The sequence below is a fragment of the Mauremys reevesii genome, linkage group 8, assembly GCF_016161935.1.
Source record: "Mauremys reevesii isolate NIE-2019 linkage group 8, ASM1616193v1, whole genome shotgun sequence".
NCBI classification, from domain to species: Eukaryota; Metazoa; Chordata; order Testudines; family Geoemydidae; genus Mauremys; species Mauremys reevesii.
Window position 1 is genome coordinate 60210559 of NC_052630.1, and position 20763 is coordinate 60231321.

Below are 20763 nucleotides of genomic sequence, written 5' to 3' on the forward strand. Positions count from 1 at the left end.
GGCTGTTGGGAAATTGCCCTCAGAGCTTTATTTGCAGCCACAACAATCTTTTAGTAATGAATTGTTGTATTGTGAAAGTCACACTCAGTGTGTCGATTCTTTTCCTAAGTGGCATTGTTGAAGCATAACATACATTTAGTTACCTGCCTGACAAGTTATCTATTTAACAGGGAAAAAATTATCTGACTGTGATTGATGGCATAGCTGCCCCTTCTCAGTGATGGGGAAAATAAGCTGAGTCAAAATAGATCTGGCTACACTATGGCACTTCTGTCCTTACTGTTTTTTCCTCATTTCTCTTCATTTGGATAAGAAGGCTTTGCTCTGAGCACACTTATTCCCACAGTCTCTAATCTACCAACCACTGTGCTTATTGCTTTCTTCTTTTTCACTTTGAAATTACTTTAGAGACATATTACTCTGCCCTGGTCTACATTAAAGAAAACCTTTTGTAGTGTTTTCTATCATGTGCACTCCAGGTCAAGGACAACAGTTGAGCTCTTGGTCGGGAATGCTTAGAGTGTTGTTTACCTTGACGCTCTATGTTCCTCTCTAAACATTGACGTTCTGATTTGGGCCCTTTTCGGGTACTGTGGTGTTCTGGTTCAGAACTGGAGTTGCAGATTGCTCACATGCAATGGACATGCTACAGGATAGTTCTAAGGCTGCCATGCTGGCTCAAGAGATAAATGTTTTTGACCACTGCTCCCTCCTTGTTTTAGGACCCTGTCATTTCTGATAAGGTATGGAGGTATTCTTGTACCTGGGAGGCTAGTGGGAAAGACAATGTCTATTGTTGTCATTAGCTGGTCATTAATTGAAGGGTTCCGCAAATAGAAAAGTTTGCTGCTGATCCTATCCAAGTGTCGCTATGACAATGGAAATAACTGACTTGTGGAGATTAGAGGGATATAATTCATACAGTCACAAAGGGTATAAATAAGATATTATAAAAGGCACTTTCCTAATGCAAGAGGGAAAATTATACTGAAAACCCCTATCTCAAAACTCAGTTTGCAGTTGACTCAAATCATTTACATTCAAACACAATGTTCAGAACACTTGAAATTTATACTAGCCTTGCTGGAAGGGGACTCTTTCAGCACAAAAGGGATATGAGAGATGAAAAGGGGAAATGAGAATTACTCCATAAGTGCAAGAAACAAAGCATTAAAAACTCATGATCTGCCATGTTTTTCACATACCCTTTAGCCTAAGAAAAGGAAAAAATGGCAAGTTGCAGTCTGCAGAATAACGAAGGACCTAATCCAAATAGTCGATTCATTGTCTTCAGGTGGGAGTTAGATCAAGGCTGAAATGCATAAGTACTGTAAACCATCTCAGAGCTGGAGCTGCAATACAGATATACACTGCTATACGATTTCTGTTGAGCACTATGTATGAGTTTTGAGTTTGTCTGTTGCCCCTCTGTACCTGGTTTCCCGTTCCTTCTTTCAGTATTTCTATATATTAGGGATCCCTTCAGGTACAAAGTGTATATTTGAGAAATAGGGTTCAAGTCACACTCAGCCTTTATTAGTTACACACTAAATAAACAAAAGCTACCTTCTGTCCCCATCAGGAGCAGATGTGGGTGAGACATGATGTGGTATTAATGGCTTTCTTATTTTTTGTGCTATTTTTAGAAAAAAATAGTCCCTTTTCCCTAAGGGAGATGTGGTCAAGATCAAATCCATGTGTGCTTTCCTGCAAAAGCAGCATGATGAAGGGAGCTGGTTAATACTGTCTAAGTTGGCTTTTAATTTATACCTCTTCCACTCTCTGCATGGGCTCACAAAAATATCAGTGTTTGCATGGAGTTATGACTCACTGTGGAGACTCTGGGTAGTTACAGGATTGACTGTAGTAAATTGAGATTAATTTGTTACCAGACTGTGATACTGATGATATGCATTTATTGGACTTTGTATCTCTCAAGATGTGGGGTTGGTGTCAAGAGCAATGTAATGGATGGGCTGTTTCCAAGTGAGTCAGATATGTTATGGGTATGATTCTTCATTTTAGTATATTGATGATTTTTGCAGTAATATTTTAACAAGCTGATCGCACAATAAGTTCTCCCTTTAGCCTGCAATAATGCCTGTGTATTCCAGGTGTATGCATTCCAAGAGAAGAGAAAGGTGAAGGACTCAAGGAAACATATTAAGAAATTCCCATTAAAATTCATAGGAGAGGCAATACCACTTGGCAAACCAATTAATACAAGGAGCCACTTTGAAAATGTTTATAGTTGTTTTCTTTCCCTGAAAAATAACCTGCATGAGTGTAGGCTGTGCAGCACAGTATTGCATCTTAATAGTGAGAAATAATTAAAGGATGGTTGTTTTGGAATTGAGGAGTTACCCTGCTGGTTAAATATTTTTGAAAATACATGGATCTCAGTGCAATGAAATGCATTCCAAAAGCAAACATTTTGTTCTTTGTTAGATTTTATGAACCTCAGGCATAACATTTTCTCCATCAGGGATGATTAGTGATACAGCTGTATCTTGAGAAATAACAAACTTCATCGAAGGGTGAGAAATCACCTAAGTTGCTTTCTCATTTTGGTGGCAGAATATGAAGAAAGGGTTCCCACAAGCTATCTCCAGCAGGGCTGGCTTTAGGCCGATTTCCCCGATTCCCCCAAATCAGGCCCCTCGCCTAAGAGGGCCCTGCGCCATAAAGAAGAGCATCTAACTTAGGCACCTTTTTAATTTTTACTCACCCGGTGGCGGTCTGGGTCTTCGGCGGCATTTTGGTGATGGGTTCTTCACTCACACTTCAGTGCCACGGAAACCTGGAGCAGGTGAAGGACCCACCGCTGAAGACCCAGACTGCCACCGGGTATTCAAATTGGGCCCTGCACTTCATAAAGCCGGCTCAGTGGTTTGAGCATTGGCCTGCTAAACCCAGGGTTGTGAGTTCAATCCTTCAGGGGGGCACTTAGGGATCTGGGGCAAAAAAAATGGTCCTGCTAGTGAAGGCAGGGGGCTGGACTCAATGACCTTTCAAGGTCCCTTCCAGTTCTAGGAGATTGGTATATCTCCAATTATTACCTATCTCCAGCACATGGCTAGCATTCTGAAAATGAAAATACCCATGAACCATGTGTCAGGTAACATATGAATTACTAATGGGAATACCATTTCAGAGCTGACGGGTGTTCTGCAGATACAGTGAAATGGATACTGTGGCTCAGTCCTCATGGCTCAGAGGCTTAGACTCACCTTTGAGGGGGCAGGAAGAAGTGGGAGGGGAGTATACGTGTTTCGGGGATGAAAGAGGGGAAAAGATGGAGGGCTAGGGAGTGTGGAACAGATCAGAATACTTAATCAGGGAGTAAATTAAATTATTTTACTTACTTAATACAGCATACTCTGGTACTAAGGAGGTAAAATATTTTATTTACCTTGGGTTTTTTTTGTTTTTGTTGAAGGTTTCCTAAATATCTATATCATGCTTCACCTTTTGCTCTGTGCCACTCTTCCCTCCCACTAGGGGGTGGCTTCCTTATGTTTAACTGTAGGATTTCCTTATGCTAATGACTTCCACCATACAGTGTCAAAAAGCTTACTCAATTATGACTATCCCTTTGGAGCTTTTAAAATGTAAATTGATGAGACACCCCATGTCTTGAAAACAGAGGTCCACCTCTCTCACACATTCAATTTTAAACCCCAGATCACTGTATTTTGATACAAAGCAAGAATGATTCATTTTTATATGATGTTTATCAGGAGATAAGGATCTCATAAGGGATCCAAGACAGAAGTATACGGTCTCACTATTCAACAAACTCTTGATATATTTTTGCCTTGAACCATCTAATCCAAATATTGTCATCTGTAACCACTTATTTCAACTCCCTTTGCTTTACTATTCCTCCATCTCATTGTAACCCACACACCTTCTGGGTGTGGTGTTCTGTCTCATCTAGTGGCACTGAGACCACTTAGAGAGAGAGAGATTAAGTCTGCTCTACAGCCTTATCTAACAGCAAGTTGGCTTTTAGTTTATGCGGTAGAGGCTCATGCACTAAGCTTTAGAGGTCCCAGGTTCAATCCCGCCGACGACCGGGGTCTGTCAGCGTTATATCATCACTTGTTCTTGGCCTGTTGAGAAGGGTAGGAGACCTGTGGGATTCTTGGTTCAACAGCAAAATGAAGGGAGAAAGGGAAATTAAGTGGATAGAAAGATGAAGACAGAACAGGCCAAGGGACAGGGAGGTTTTATTCCAAACTAGAAATGATCTCATCCATTCATGTCAGAACCTTATCCATTTTCTCTTTTCCCTTCACACAACAGCTAGAGACCCTGATTTGCCTTTATCTTCTGTCTATTGAGCTGTAAGGGTCCCCATATTTCTTTGCCAAGGTGGCTCACAGAATTTTCTTTTGTATTCACCCATATGAGTAACAAACTGTCCTCTGATAAAAAACACTTTAATATCCTTCCCAATACAATTAGGGTTTTACTATGCTGCAAAATCGGCCTGTTGCAGTTCTTTGTAAAATTAAAAAATACTCAATATCCTGTTTCATATTGTAAGCAACTTACTTAGTAGTTAATGTACAAATGATGGACTCTTTTCTCAAGATAAGCCACAATGGCCTAAGATCACACTAAAATTTTGTTGACAAGGGAATAACTTTATTTCATCACTAGAAGTCCGTTTCAATCATCTGATTGTTAGCCAAAACTTGAAGAACCAATCTTCTGCCATCTAGCTCCTTCAGTGGTTTTTTTTGGTAAACTGTCACCTTTATGTCAACATTTAGCATTAGCACCATTTGGATCAAACTTTGTTATAGTATGACTTAAAGTATTTCTCACTAATTTAAGAGAGAACTTGGTTCTTTCAAACAGTGGAATATCTGCCAACTCTCAGATTAAGTGAATGCTTTAATGTTCACAGAACTAATTAGAATAGAAGAGGGTTTATAGATTTTCATAGTCAAGGCATCTCATTCTCAAAGTGCATTGCAAAGTAATTGATTAGGTATGATGAGTGCAACGATGGTATCAGCAAATGGAGCAGCCATTATGCATTCAGAAATAGCTTTCTTACAGCCTGAGACATTACAACTACTTGCACTGAGAAAGGGAAAGTTGGCCAAGAGCCCACAATTATCGAGAAGCAGCAAAGAATCCTGTGGCACCTTATAGACTAACAGACGTTTTGCAGCATGAGCTTTCGTGGGTGAATACCCACTTCTTCGGATGCAAGTAGGTGGGTATTCACCCACGAAAGCTCATGCTGCAAAATGTCTGTTAGTCTATAAGGTGCCACAGGATTCTTTGCTGCTTCTGCAGAACCAGACTAACACGGCTACCCCTCTGATACTTGTCACAATTATCGAGGTGTTTTTTCCCAGATAGTGTAGTGTTCTTTAGCATCTACCCACATAGCCACTTCAGCAAAGCAAAAGGGAATTTGGGCTTAACAGACAAACTGTAATATGATGTTTGTAATGGTCACAATTCAACTTTGAATTCTGAGTTCAATATTTTTCTAATCTTTTAAATTTCTTATTTACTCATGGGAAGCAGTGTGGCCAGCTTGATAAAGCACTAGACTGGGACTCAGGAAACCTGGCTTCTGTTTCCATCTCTGCCACTGGCCTGCTCGGTGACCACAGACTCAGACTTTAAGGTCAGAAGGGACCATTATGATCATCTAGTCTGACCTCCTGCACAATGCAGGCCACAGAATCTCACCCACCCACTCCTGTAACAAACCCCTAATCTATGTCTGAATTATTGAAGTCCTCAAATCGTGGTTTGCACCTATCACGGGCAAGTTGCTTCACTGCTCTGTGCCTCAGTTTTCTATTGTGTGAATTGAGAATAATGATAGTGACCTGCTTTCTAAAGTGCCTTGAAATCTACTGAAGAAAAGCTCTATATAAGAGCTAGGTATTTTTATTAGTATTATATACTGTATTTAATGCATGTTAGCAGTTATTCCTTTATTATTTTTTTAAACATCATTACTCCCCACCTCTTCCAATTACTGGCAAAGTTAATGCCTATACCTTATTTTTCAGTGTCTGAAGTATGTCAGATGTTTTAGGTGATGAATACAGTAGAAATGTAAATATTGACTTTGGCGGAGGAGGAGATATAGGCATTAACATCAATATGTACTTTATAAATATCATGACTGGAAATAACATGAAAGGTAACACATCTCATGGATGGGGATGCTTTCCATTGGAACAATACATTGTGAAATGACTCATAAAATATGACATTCTGAACTAGTAAAAAAAAGTAACAAGTAAAAGCTAGTAATAAAATAAAATTCAGGGATGAGGTATAATTCATATGTACAAGATATCTAATATAGAAGATACAGCCCTTGCTAAGAAAAGATTTTATATGTACTTGTACCTCTTCTACTTCAAGAAAATAAAAACCATGTACCAGCTTTTCCCCCATGAAACTTAAATAGTTGTGCCATTTGCGACATCTGTTAAGCAAAGACAGAAAAGAGGTGAGGGGGAGAAGGGATATTTTAGGAATGCCATGCAAATACTATGAATCAATGCTGACGGTGGTTTGGAGATGCTTGGCATGAATCATATTTGTACTTCAGTCTATCAATAGAAAAGAATAATTTAAATATAATCAACCTATTTTTCTAATCCAATCTTCCCAAGTACCCAATCACCCCAGCCTCCCTGTTTCTCCTTATATAAAAGCAAAAGGTGGACAAAAAAAAGAGAGCCTGTTTCTCTATGTAATATGGGCAGAACTATTTTTCAGTATTAGAAGCTTATATTTGAACCTAAGCATTTAATGATGAACTGAAAATAGGCTACTAAAATCAAGGTGAAAATATTTTTATGCTGCAGAAGTTATTTTAAATTCCTAATTTCAGGTCTCCCAATTTTCTGTGCTTCCTAAGTACCATAATATCATGACAATGCCAAATCCCAAAAGATAAAAAATAACACCAGTATTTTTCTCCAGAGCCCCACTAGCCATTAAAAATCTCCGATATCTGAACCAAACTGGTCCTACTTTACTGTTCCTGCAATGTTCATGTCGCTGGTGACATCACCATATCCAGGAGTTCTCAGCAGTTAGGAGCTACCCATACAGTGATATCCATAGTCCTGACATAAATATTTTTAAACAAACATTTTATTTAAAACAAAACAAAAAACCTGAGTGCATAATACTTATAGCTAAAAAGCCACACATAAATATCTATACCAGAACGTTCATTTTAGCTATGTTGACCGTATCCTATACTATACCAAAAGTTTGACTTGATCCCATCACTTCAAATCTAGTTTAATTGTATTGTCAGATCTGAACTCATCTCTAGCATTACCAATCATTTTGTTCCTCCATAACATTCTTTTGCTGCCCCTTAGGCTTGATCCTGCAAGCCCTGGTGACACTGCATGGTGGTTAACTCTAGCATGTGTGTGTTTGGAACCTATACATGGGAGCAAACCCCTGTCATGCCTGCTCCCTTATTCTTAAAAGTGAAGAGTCAGGGTGGAGTACAGGAAGATGGGGTTATGTGGGATCTGTGACATTGCACCCCATAATGCTTTATAGAAATATGCTTATGAGTGTAATATGACATAACTGGAATATGTTTTATGATAAATATGCTATGTAATATATCTTTGCAAAGGTTATGATCTACTGAATATATTCATCCTATTTGTATGCATGTATCATGTTTATATTTGAAGTTATGAGCTTTGGCTCTATGCTTGTATTTTATGTGCTTCCTACAGCAAACACTTTAGGCAGATTTGGTTAACATAGTGTGAAGGGGTTATTCAAGTAATTGGGAGTACTTAACTAAGTACTCCCAATTACTTGAATAACCCCTTCACAACTAACAATGGACTTTGGGTGATGGCAATCCACATCTGAGCTTTCCTGGGAACATTCAAACTAACATGTGAACAATGGTGTTGGCCTGCAAAAAGATGAATCATCCATAGACATGTGACTTGCCCAGGTGGCTACAGATTGTTGCTGTGATCTTGCACAGGAGAACTAAGGGGTTTCCGCCCACCAGAGAAAGAATATAAAAAGCCCTGAAAACTCCTCCATTTTATCCTGAGTTGGCTTAGAAGATAGCCTCTCCACCCCAAAGAGATGCCTGAAAGAAACTGGAACAAAAGACAGTAATTATGGGGATGTGAGTGACTGCTGGATCCAGACTAGGAAGGAGTCTAGTCTGTGAAAGAAGTTTATTGGAACATCTCTGAGGGTGAGATTTACCTATATTTAGTTTCCTACTGTATTAGGCTTAGACTTGCATGTTTTTGTTTTATTTTCCTTGATAATTTACTTTGTTCTGTCTGTTATTACTTGGAACCATTTAAATCCTACTTTGTATATTTAATAAAATCACTTTTTACTTATTAACCCAGAGCAAGTAATTAATACCTGGGGGGAGTCATGGCTATTTCTCATCCACTTTGTCTAATCTTTGCTCTGATACTACTTCAAAACTATGGCTTCTATTCTGATTCTTTGCTGAAGTAGGATCTTTAGAAGCCATCACTAAAGTGAGACTGAGTCTTAAGTGACATCTTGAAAAACTGAGAAATCTCTTTTTTCTAGTCTTCCTCATTTCCATGTATGGAATTTCACCTCTAATAATATCCTCATAAAGCTACAGTAAATTGCCATTTTTTCCGTGTCCTCAAACAGTAAAGGTTGCAACCTCCCTGTACTCCTATCCTTGATCAAATATTTTGAATATATACATTTCTTATGAAAAAGTGGATTCCATTCTGCCCTGCATGGAACTAAGGATAGAAGATATTTCTCAAGTTGATCATTGTTGTATTGGAAGTGCTTTTGCTTCCAATTTTCCCCTCCCCCCCCGACACACACACACACACACACACACACACAAGAACATAAAAATAGCCAGACTGGGTCAGACCAAAGGTCCATCTAGCCCAGTAACCTGTCTTCTGACACTGGCCAACACCAGGTACCCCAGAGGGAATGAACAGACCAGGAAATCATCAAGCAATCCATCCCCTGCGCCCATTCCTAGTTTCTGGCAAAACACACTCTCACACTCAGAAGAATCTACAGGTTAGCCCCTTTGACCTGCAGATCTCTGAGCTTTTTCAGGAAGCAAGAGGCTTTTGAGCTTCCATTTCTCCTTCTGGATCAATCTGCTTCTGGCTTCTGTACCTCTCCTGAAGTACTCCCCAATCCCAATCTGCCCACCCTATCTCCACAGTGTAATAGGGACACCATATGCTCTGAAGCTGTACTAACTTAACTGTTTTTCGAGTTGATTTTTGGTGGGGGAGAATCTGGAGCATTCCAGATGGCTATCCATTTTTCTCTACCATGTCTCCTCTCGCTATCCTGCTTTCTCCAGCTCCATGAATCTGGAAACCATGGCACCCCAACAAAAACACTCTTTAAGGAATAGAGGTCAGATTTGCCTCTGGAATATGTCACACTTCAGAAAAATGTGAATGATAACTGCGAAACATTTAAGAACGCCTTACTAGATGCCCCCAAATCTGTAATCCCATAACTGAGGAAGAAAGCTGTGCTGGTTTTAAAAAATGGTCTGATTTAGAGGAGAAGTAATGACATGTATATAATAAATCCTGACAATGGTGTTGCTCCATTACTGGATGGAAATGGTAGAATTAATGATGCAGAAAAGGCAAAAGTTAAATAAATATTTCTGTTCTGTATTTGGGGAAAAACAGATGATATAGTCTAATCATATGGTGAAAATGCTCTTTCCATTCCACTGGTACCTCTGGAGGATGACAAAAAGAAGCTACATGTTATACCTTTTTAAATCATAGGTCCAGTTAACTTTCATTCAAGACTTTTAAAAGAACTGCCTGAGGACCTTTCTGGACAGTTACTGGTGATTTTCAATAAATCTTGGAGCACTGGGGAAGTTCCAGAAGACTGGAAAAAGCTAATGTGCCAATTTTTGAAAAGGATAAGTGGGATGACCCAGATAATTATAGGTCTTTAAGCCTGATATTGATCTCTGGTGAGATAATGGAGCCTGATATGGAACTTGACTAGTCAAGAGTGAAAGGAGGATAATATAACTAATCTAAATTAACATGGGGTTATGGAAAATAGATCCTGTCAAACTAACTTGATACCTCCTTTTGAAGAGATTACAAGTTTGGTTGATAAAGGTCATACTGTTGATGTAATATACATAGACTTTATCTAAGGTGTTTGCTTTTTAACTTTATTTTTATTGTTTTTATATAAACACACAATGAAACAAAACATTAATGGGTGCACAAAATGGAAATAGCATATAAATAATAAAATTCAATTTTCATTATTTGAAAAACCTGTGTGTGGGTGTGGGTGGGTGTGGGTGTGGTGGGGAGGAGAGTCAAAACTCAACCCATGGAGGTCAGGCAGTGTAGCAATTATTAAAGGGACTAAACAGATAAATAAGTGAGAACATATAACCTATTCTTAGACTTCTCTAATTTGTTTGACTTCGTACTTCATGACATTTTGATTTAAAAATCCTAGAACAATATAAAATGAACATGGATTAAATGGATTAATACCTGGCTAAATGATATATTTCAAAATGTAATTGTAAATGGGAAACCACCTTGAGCAGTTGTGTTTGCAGTGGGGGATCACTTCTTGTCCCTATGCTATTGAACATTTTTATCAATGTCTTGGAAGAAAACAAAAAATCATATTTGATAAAGTTTGCAGATGACACAAAAATTGCGGAAGTGGTAAATAATGAAAAGGTCAGGTCAATTATTCATTGTGATGTGGATTGTTTGGTAACCTGGGCACAAGCAAACAGTATCCATTTTGAGAGAGCCAAATGTATAATTTAGGAACAAATCATGTAGGACATTCTTACAGGATGGGGAACTCTATTCTGGGAAGCAGTTAAACTGAGAAAGATTTGGGGGTAATGAGTTGGAAGTTGATAACTTGGGGAGGATTCAGAGAAGAGCGATGAGAATGATTAAAGGATTAGAAATATGATTTGTCATGCAGACTCAAAAAACTCAATCTATTTAATTTAACAAAGGAGTGACTTGATTACAATTTATAAATATCTATATAGAGAACAAATATTTAAAACTGGGATCTTCAATCTAACAGAGAAGGTTTATAACATAATCCAGTGACTGGAAGTTGAAGCTAGACAAAGTCAGACTTGAAACAAGGTTTAAATTTTGACAGGCTAATTAATTTTTGGAGCAGTTTACTAAGGGTTGTGGTAGACTATGATTTTAAATCTAGATTGGATTTTTTTTTCTAAAAGTTGAGTTCTAGGAATTGATTTGGGGAAATTATATTATTTGCATTATACAGGAGCTCATGCTCCCAGTGGTCCGTTCTGGCCTTGGAATCTATCAATCTATGGATTCCCTCCTTAGTGCCCTAGTTATTCATACTATCATTCCCTTTGGAATGTGTTTGAGCTCTGTCTTTGACTGATGCCTAATAATAGGTAGGAACTGTACTTGGCCTGGACAACCTCATCTTACATTGCTAGAGCCTCATTCTCATGAAGTACCCATTTCTATCCTGGTTTTCCAAATTCACTGTACTTCTGCTCTTGGTGTCGATGCTCAGCAAAGTGAGAAAACTTATAGGGATGCAGCAGGGCCAGCGCTTCCATTAGGCGACGCTAGGCGGTTGCCTAGGGCGCCAGGATTCGGGGGGCGGCATTTTGTGCGCTCCCCACGGGGCACACGGGAGCTTCTGGTTCCGCTCCCGTCATGCCGCCAAAGAAGGACCTTCTGCCGACGTGCCGCGGAAAATAGCGGCAGGCAATTGAGCAGCTCAACGACTGCTGCTGTCGCCTGCAGCATTTCGGTGGAGGGTCCTTCTTCGGCGGCGCGATGGGAGCGGAACCGGAAGCTCTCACGCGCCGCTCCTGGGATGAAGCTATGTGATGGTGTCAGTGAGAGGTGAGTGGAAATCTATCTTGATTGAATAAGTTTGGTAGAATTTTTATTTTGTTTGGTTTTGTGTTTTAAATAAAAACTTTTGATGAATGAACATTGTTATTACACATCTCTGAAACAAGTGTTGTATCTGCCTTGACCCCAGGATATTAGAGAGACAATGTGGGTGAGGTATATCTTTTACTGGACCAACTGTTAGTGAGAGAGACAAGCTTTCAAGCAACACAAAGCTCTTCTCAGATCTATAAAACTTTGTGTTGGATTTTGTGTATGAAAAGCATAATGGGATAAAGAGATGTCATCTCACAGGCCTTGGCTTCTTAATGAGTTAAACCATTTTCCCACTGACCTGACAAAAAGCTCTGTTTAAGCTTGAAAGCTTGTCTCTCTCACCAACAGCAGTTGGCCTAATAAAAGATATTATCTCACCCGCCTTGCAACTCTGAAATAATGCAGACAAATACATTTTGGTAATGATTTATCAAATCCAAAGCAAAATTGTATGGGAAAATGGTCATTAAGAAGCTAAGGCCTTTGACATGACATCTTTGTGTATGAAAAGCATAATGTGGTAAAGACCAAAGCAAAGTTTTCATTCAGAATGGCCTTTTTTGGTCCATGTTTTAAAACAACAACAGCAACAACAACAACAAAAACTATGTTAAAAGAATGGTAAGAATGCAAAATAGAAGTATGGAAAAATAGGGAAATCCCAAAATTGATTTATTTTTTTGTTTTGTTGTGACTTGAACTCTGTCCACTTATGCATATGCATTTTGATCTCATATTTATCCTTTCTGCAGCACTACTGAGTAATTCAGTGCTGACACTGGAATTGTTCAAAAGGTTTAATTAAATTTTTAAACTGCAAAACTAATCTGCCATTTTCTTCCTTGAAATAGCTAAAACACTTGTACTCAACTTTAAATCAATTCTGGACAATGAACAGATGTGCCAGTTTCATCACAAATTGTAAGACCATAGAATATTACAGTTGGAAGAGACCTCAGGAGATCATCTAGTCCAATCCCCTGCTCAAAACAGGACCAACCCCAACTAAATCGTCCCAGCCAAGGCTTTGTCAAGCCTGGCCTTAAAATCCTATAAGGATGGAGATTCCACCACCTCCCTAGGTAACCCATTCCAGTGCTTCACTACCCTCCTAGTGAAATAATATCCAACCTAAACCTCCCACACTGCAACTTGAGACCACTGCTTCTTGTTCTGTTATCTGCCACCACTGAGAAGAACAGCCTAGCTCCATCGTCTTTGGAACCCACCTTCACGTAGCTGAAGGCTGCTATCAAATCCCCCCTCACTCTTCTCTTCTCCAGACTAAATAAGCCCAGCTCTCTCAGCCTCTCCTTGTAAGTCATGTGCCCCAGCCGCTGATCATTTTCATTGCCCTCTGTCAGACTATCTCCAATTTGTCCACATCCCTTCTGTAGTGGGGGGACCAAAACTGGACACAATACTCCAGGTGTGACCTCACCAGTGCTGAATAGAGGGGAATAATCACTTCCCTTGATCTGCTGGCAATGTTCCTACTAATACAGCCCTTGGCCTTCTTGGCAATGAGGGCACACTGCTGATTCATATCCAGCTTCTCATCCACTGTAACCCCCGGGTCCTTTTCTGCAGAACTGCTGCTTAGCCAGTCACTCCCCAGCCTGTAGCGGTGCATGGGATTCTTCCTTCCTAAGTGCAGGACTCTGCACTTGTCCTTGTTGAACCTCATCAGATTTCTTTTGGTCTAATCCTCCAATTTGTCTAGGTCACTCTTGTCACATTCCAATGGCCCCCTCCCTCAAGGGCTCCTCCTGTGGGAGGCATGCCCCAGGCATGTGACACTCTGGACCCTATCCCTACCCTCCAATGTATCTGACTCTCCCCCATCTTAGTGTCATCTGCGAACTTGCTGAAGGTGCAATTAATCCCATTATCCAGGTCATTAATAAAGATGTTGAACAAAACCGGCCCCAAGACCAACCCCTGGGGCACTCTGCTTGATACTGGCTGCCAACTAGACATTGAGCCATTGATCACTACCCATTGAGCCCGATAATCTAGCCAGCTTTCTATTCACCTTATAGTCCATTCATCCAATCCATACTTTTTTAACTTGCTGGCAAGAATACTGTGGGAGATCATATCAAAAGCTTTTGCATGACTTGCCCTTGGTGAATCCATGTTTGCTGTTTCTGATCACCTTCCTCTCCTCCAAGTGCTTCAAAAGTTTGAAGTTTGAGCAGCATTTGTAAATAACTCTTCAGAATGAAAATGCTTGTCCAACCTTAACTATAAATTTCACTGCACAATGTGTCTATAATTAAAACAATACAAACATGTAAAGTCTCAGTGAATCAAGCACACAGTGCTGTCTTCTTTACAATGGGCTTCAATACTATGCTTTACAAAATGGCAGCCATATCTCCTCCACAGGATGGGGTTATAAATATCCAAATCCCATTTTAATGGGAATTTGTGTGAATAAATTCACTGCACAGAAAACAAGACCATATGTTATTTAGCTGCATACACCAGAAGAGTCCCCTTAAAACAATAGTGTAATGTCAAACATAGGAAGGTTATCTTGCTTTTTCATTTTATGATTGAAGTTGAGCCAAAGGGTGGATTAACCACTATTTGATAACTATAGCAGCAACAACAGATTCACATGAATCTGATGTACCCATTGTGGTGTGTAGAACAGACTTAATATAGTCCACAAGCATATACTCATTTAAAGCAAGAGAGATTCAGGAAATCCTCATTTTCATCATCTGAAATTCCCCAATATATATTATGCAGGGTCATTGTAGCCATGTTGGTCCCAGTATATTAGAGAGACAAAGTGGGTGGACCAAAAGATATTACATCACCCACTTTGTCCCTCAATATATATTGCAAATTAATATGTATATGAAATTATTACAGCCTGTATAGATGTGTAATTCTGTGCTTACTTTTACAAGCAGAGTGATGGTATGCAAAAAAGACTCACAATATCATCCATTCTTGTAGTTCTGCTTCATAAAAGTAAAACACTATAGAGAACTTGACTGCAGTGAAAGAGTTACCAAAGGTGAGGAACCCTTTTTCTTTTTGTTTTACTCATTGAAAATGCCTCACCAAATTGTGAACATTGCTGAAATCTTTGAGAAAGTTATTCAAGCAACACTGAACACAAGAAGCATCTGGTCTGTCCTATAAACAAGGATTTATTTAAGGCACAAAAACAATCAAAACCGAAGATGAAGGCCTTGTATTTTATTTATACATATATATATATATATATATGGTTGCCCTCACTTTCATTTCCAATAGGCTACATGCTAGATTATTCCAGTGAGCAAGCAGAATCTCTAATTTTACTTAATTGCACTACAGAGACTGCCCACATTCATTATAATTAGTTTTGAAAACGCAATTTCAGAATTATTTGTTGACAATGTGATGTGCTCAATGTAAATTTACTTCAGAAAGAAAAATAACATGTTATTAACTTGAATCTCATGCTATTCCTTGAATCTTGAGGTGTGTTGGAGCAGAGCTTGGTGCGCCTGAGGACAAAAAGAAGGGGGTGGGGGATCTTTTCCTTTCTAGGAGTCTGCCCCAGCCAAGGATTCCCTCCTGGTGGGAGACAGTTCAGCTGCTCATTTAGAAGACAGTTTTAAATCTGCTTTGTGCCACTGGAGTGGCACAAAATGGATTTAGGGCCAAATTCTTGGGCATACTATCCTTTTACTTCTATAGGTTCAATACTATTATGTGAAAGAGCTTGTTAAAAATATGGCATGGTAAGTCCAAATATTGGATCAGGTCTCCTTGCAGAAGCTTTAGCTGTAATTAGTTACAGAAATGCTCCTTATAGTGACAAAATGTTTAGGTAGTATTCGGGGGCTTCTGAGATTGTATTTAATTGGTAATTTAATCAATAGAGAGATTAGTTCTGAGCCATAAATATAGTGGTTTGAGGTTTGGAAGGACAAGTGTACTTATAGTATCTGCTAAATAAATTCAAGACTATAGATAGGCTGGGCAGAATTTGATTTTTATTTTCTTATCCTTTTGATGGATAATATCAATGTTTATTTTAAGCTTTTTAAAAACTATTTAAATTTTCACAATTGCGGCATGGGGTCAGACAGTAGGTCAGACAGTAATTTAGTTAATGACAGTACGCAGTGAGATTCAAAAAGCTAAAGCTCTATAACTATTAAAACAAATTTTCAATATCATATGTCAAATATACAAAGTAAATATCCTTAAATAAAACTGCGTTTTCAAACAGCATTTTTCGCTCTTTGCCGATATGTAATTTTTTGTTATAAATGGAAATATTTTATTTATCTGTTTGTGCGTGAGTGATGAAATTGACATATACTCACACTTACCAATAAAAATTGAACCCTTCCAAGCCTAATTACAGGCCACTGGTAAAGGTTTTTGAAGAGCGATTTGGCAATGATTATGATGTGTTAGCTAATGAAGATCTGGAACTTCTAAAGAAGAGAAAAATATATTCTGAATAAGCAGATGTCACTAATTAGTAGTTTTGGCTTAGTCTGTTATCCCTTCCCCTCTTCAAGATGGTTTATACAGGTAACAATTTATTGGTATTCCCAATCTTGGCTGATTACACCTGATTGTAACTATGTAAATAATCCTTCACAGAATAAAGTTGATTCTGTTGACATTTTCAAGTGCAGGGCTAGGCAGCAATGCAGCACCTCCCTCCCCCGTCCCCGCATTGAGAGAGCTTCTACCCCCCATATACACACCAGAAATGCTCTGATTTATTGAATCTGCTGTGCAGTGTTCCCATGTTTATTTTAACTTTGTATTGGGTGAGTATGAAGATAAGAATTCACTTTCCTCCTGATGTGAATCTGGACCCTTCTCAATGTGCAACATGTTGGGTGTCACTACCAATTCTATTTTCTAATGATTGTTTCTATTTCATTTGGAAAAGGAAAACCTGCCCATGCTTTTGCTTCATGCACCTGTGGAGAATAACAGGAGTAATTTATATTAAAAAAATCCACTGGTAATGTTCTAAATTGACAAACACTGTCTCAATAGATAAAATATTAATCTGAGTCCCAGAGACTTTTCAAACTTTCAAAAAACAAACTCCATTGCTGAGTAAGGTGAACATAATTCTGTTTTTTTACAATTGGTTCAGTACTCATGTTACTGTATCAAGAGGTCTGCTATGAGCTCATACAATCTTCTATAAGAACAATAGTCCATTACTTCAAATTTCCAATCTGCGGAAATTATCCCCAGTAGCAAATATCTGTTCTTCTACTTTCAAATGCCAGCATAAATAAGGCCAAGGATAACAGACAAACCAGAAACCTCAGCGAAGTTGTAGAATATATTTGTAGAATTAAACTTATATTGGCCAGTAAGTTAATTGCCAGTTTTCCATTTAGACATAAAGATGGAAATTCACTTGCATCAAGCTGGCAAAGTGAAGAACATGTCTCTGAGCAGAATGCTGACATATACCAACCACCTTTGCGATATTTGTCCTGATGCTTTGTTTGCTTACTTCAGCTTTACTCCACTCTAACTAATGGGATTATTTCTGGCTTTCAATGACACTTGTGTTCCTGAGTTACCTCAGTACATTTGAAAATCCATCATTCCCCAGTGCATGTACCTGATGTGTTCTAGACAGCATTTTTGTGAAAGGTGAAGTGCTGACAACTGAAAAGATCACAGGCCTTGCTGCTTAATTATATACAGACAGAGATCTTTTGGAACATGATATTGTAAACATTGCTACTATGAGGCATTTTTACTCTTATGGGTAGGGCTACCAGATTAGCAACTGTGGGGAAAAAAAGGGATGGGGTGGGGAATGATAGGCGCCTATATAAGAAAAAGTCCCAAAAAAATGGGACATCTGGTCGCCCTACTTATGAGAGATGCTGTAAGAAATTTGCAGACAAAGAAGCATGTGATGCTGAGCCAGTGAAAGGCAAAGACTGAATCAAATGCCATTCACTGTTCACTTTTCTGCGTTCCTTTGTGCTTGGAGTGTTTGCTGGTAGTGAATATTACATTTGTGAATTGCAATGTATAGCTACATGTATTGTGACTTTAGGCAAAATATATGAATTCTGGAGCACTGTCATCACTAAACTCTGTGTGAAAGAGCAATAGATGCTGATGTCAATTTTGGAATAGTGAATTCTTTTTTGAGGACTGTTAGGTTTCCATCTGGCCCTTCAGGAATTCGATTTAAATAGTCAATAACATCCTTTTATTTAGATATCATTGATGGACATACATGCTGGAAAATTTAACAAGAAACAGGTAGCTCAACTGCAGCATAAGCAGCATTCCAAAATGAATATAAAGCACAAGACATAACCTAATCCATAGGGAAATAATGCAAGAAGTAGAAATGAGGTTCATTTGGGCTTATATTGTCTCTGGCCTGGTTGCAGCTCTGATAGGACTGGATGGGAACAGGAGAAACTAAGAGCATTCTTGTGCATTGTTACTGTCTTGTTCTATTCTGCTCTCATGAGATATGTGTATCTGCTGTACAGCTATAGGGACCATGCAGAGGTACTTGGGGATGACCTATTATCTGCATATGTTCTCACATGGCTTCTTATAGAACTCCTGCTGATTTATTTCTCTGTGTTTATAGTAAGTGTTTTCTCTCATGGCTTTGAGTTCTTCATCTCTATATCTGGTCTGATGGTCCATACAAGTATTCTTTTTTCTGCCTCTTCCAACTTTTCTCTTTTGCTCCTTCTCATCTGACTGGACATACTCTTCTCATTTTTTTTCTGCCACAAATGTGTCATGTTTGTTTCTCTGTCTTTTGGCCCTGAAATTTGTCAGGCAACCTCACCCATGAGTTGTCAGATACGTGCTCCCTTTTCTGAGCTGTGATGGAGCACCACTTCTGGGTCCTGTGCACATAGTACTGGGGAGGATCCAAATGGATAAATAAAGCAAAGTAGGTTACTAGCATTAGCATCACCTGCTTTCATTTGCCATGCACAATGACAGAATGAAAAAATTGATTCCCCTAAACTAGTCTCTTTCTCTGGCCACAGGAAAGAGACATACTGACAGATTCAAACAGTGTACATTTTTTCCTAGTGCACTTTACATCCATCTGGGGCAGCTGCTCAGACATCCATCATAAGCAAGAGTGTTCCAAAATGATTGAATGCAACTGAACTCGGATCTCATCTTCACCCCAGATATGCACAAATTCCTTGTAGTTTGCCAGATATGACTTTGATCTTAAATCAAGTTGCAAAGCTTTTACTACAACACAATAACGTGGATCTACAAAAGTGGATGCTGGTGAAAATGTGCATAAATGAGGCCTGAGGTGCATGCTGCCCTTTTTTCCCCGGGGTAAGACACTTGGATGATTTGATCCCAGGGCATTAGAGTACATAAACTCAGCCAGAGGTCACTGAAGAGGTAACTGGTGCCGGGGCGGCTCTAGGCATTTTGCTGCCCCAAGCACGGCAGGCAGGCTGCCTTCGGCGGCTTGCCTGTGGAGGGTCCGCTGGTCCCGCGGCTTCGGCGGACCTCCCACAGGACCAGCGGACCCTTGCAGGCATGCCGCCGAAGGCAACCTGCCTGCCGCCCTTGCGGCGACCGGCAGAGCGCCCCCCATGGCTTGCCGCCCCAAGCACGCGCTTGGCGTGCTGGTGCCTGGAGCCGCCCCTGACTGGTGCAGTGTGAGAAAGTGCTGGAAGGACCAGATGAATGGATGCAGGTGATATGTCTATGCTGGCACTTCAGTGATGCAGAGTGACACAGTGGTATATCTATTAGCCTTGCTCAGAGAAACTGCATTCACAACAACAATGCGAATGCTTCTGTTGGAAGCACTTTTGTGGATATGTGGTATATTACAGGCATGCTAGGGCATAACAATGGTGCTGGCGATGCGCTCTCATGTAGTCACAAGTCAAGCAAGGAGGAAGGTGAAAAGAAACAAAAGAGAAATAGAAATAAATAACCAAAGTTAGGTTTAAGAAGAATATGTGGAATTGAGAACTTGATGGAAGGGAAATAGAACATGCTCAGAACAGCTATATGAAGCAGCAACTAAGCAGCATTTAAATTTCTCCCAGTTTAAAGAGCTGAGAAAGTAGCTGAGAAAGTTTGAGTTCATCTACTGGGGGCATCAGGTATAACACTAAGGCAATCTATTGTGGTTTTAAAAGAACAAACACCAAAACTTGGCATTCACAAGCTCTGCTACACAACTGCAGTTTCAGAATCTTCACTTTCTATTTAATAGTTTGAATGGAAAATGTATAACAATGTGTTTTTAAGTAGATGAAGGAAACCGAGAAAAGAGAGAGTGGTTAGAAGCCAACGGTGGAAAAAGTCACAGGGGAAAAAGAAAATAGCAAATAATGCCTTCAGCACATTACTGTACATCAATAATCTCCATAGTACTATTTACCTTACCTGAATATCTTTAATTTCTTGTGCTTTTCATAATTCTTCCCATTCCTAATAGTACTAATGTATTATTTATATAGCACCAGCATTGTGTTTGGCACTTTATAGACAAGTAAAACTTCAAGTCATTACTCTCAAAAGGTTACAATCCACATAGACAACACAGGGATGAATGATAGTGTGCAAATATTAGAATAGATGCACAAATGGTAAAATAACTGAGCGGTATAATCAACATATTTTTACTTCTCTGAATGTTGTTTAGTTTGTTCTCTTTTCTATAAGATTCTAATGTTAGTATACAGACTTGCCAGGCAATAAACCCAATAGCTATAGTATATGTTGATAC